Source organism: Fulmarus glacialis, unplaced genomic scaffold (assembly GCF_000690835.1).
Source record: "Fulmarus glacialis isolate BGI_N327 unplaced genomic scaffold, ASM69083v1 scaffold31947, whole genome shotgun sequence".
NCBI classification, from domain to species: domain Eukaryota; kingdom Metazoa; phylum Chordata; class Aves; order Procellariiformes; family Procellariidae; genus Fulmarus; species Fulmarus glacialis.
This window is the reverse complement of record NW_009224343.1, coordinates 1-629: the sequence shown is the minus strand read 5'-3', so window position 1 is coordinate 629 and position 629 is coordinate 1.

Genomic DNA, 629 nt, shown 5'->3' with positions numbered 1-629 from the left:
GGGGACTGGCCGCTACCTTTTGCCCCTCCCTCCCTGTAGGGTGCAGGGCATCCTCCACACACAGATTGAGGATGCTGGGGGGCTGGTGGGGCATTACCGGAGTAGTGGTCCACCAGGTCATGCAGGCTGGGGAAGGTGAGCCGGGGCGAGATGTAGAGCCAGTCATTCTCCAGGCGGTGAATGCGATAGTGTGTCACTGAGTCCCAGGAGGTGCGTTCACTGCGGCGCACAGACAGCGAGTAGCAGCCTGCCAGGGCACAGGGTGAGGGGCATGTGGCCAGGCTGCTGTGGGCACCCACCCCGCTCTGCCCCACTGCCCTGCCCTCTCCCACATCGGGGATTTTATCACCGCACGGGGGTGGCCAGCAGCACCCTTCTCCCCATGGGGCTGCGTGCCTGCGAGCATCCCTGTGCCAGCCCCACACCATGATCCCCTCCAGACTGGGGGATGTGGGAGTGCGGGGACATGGGATGACCTCGGGCAGCTGCCTGCCATGTCCCACGTGCCCTCAGCATTAGGTGCTGTGGCTCTGTGCCCGAGTCTCCACTTTCGGGTGCCGTGCAGGGATGGGCCATCCCCATCCCCACGGCCCCCTCGGTGCCCGGGCCGCCGCGGGGCCATGGAGCCA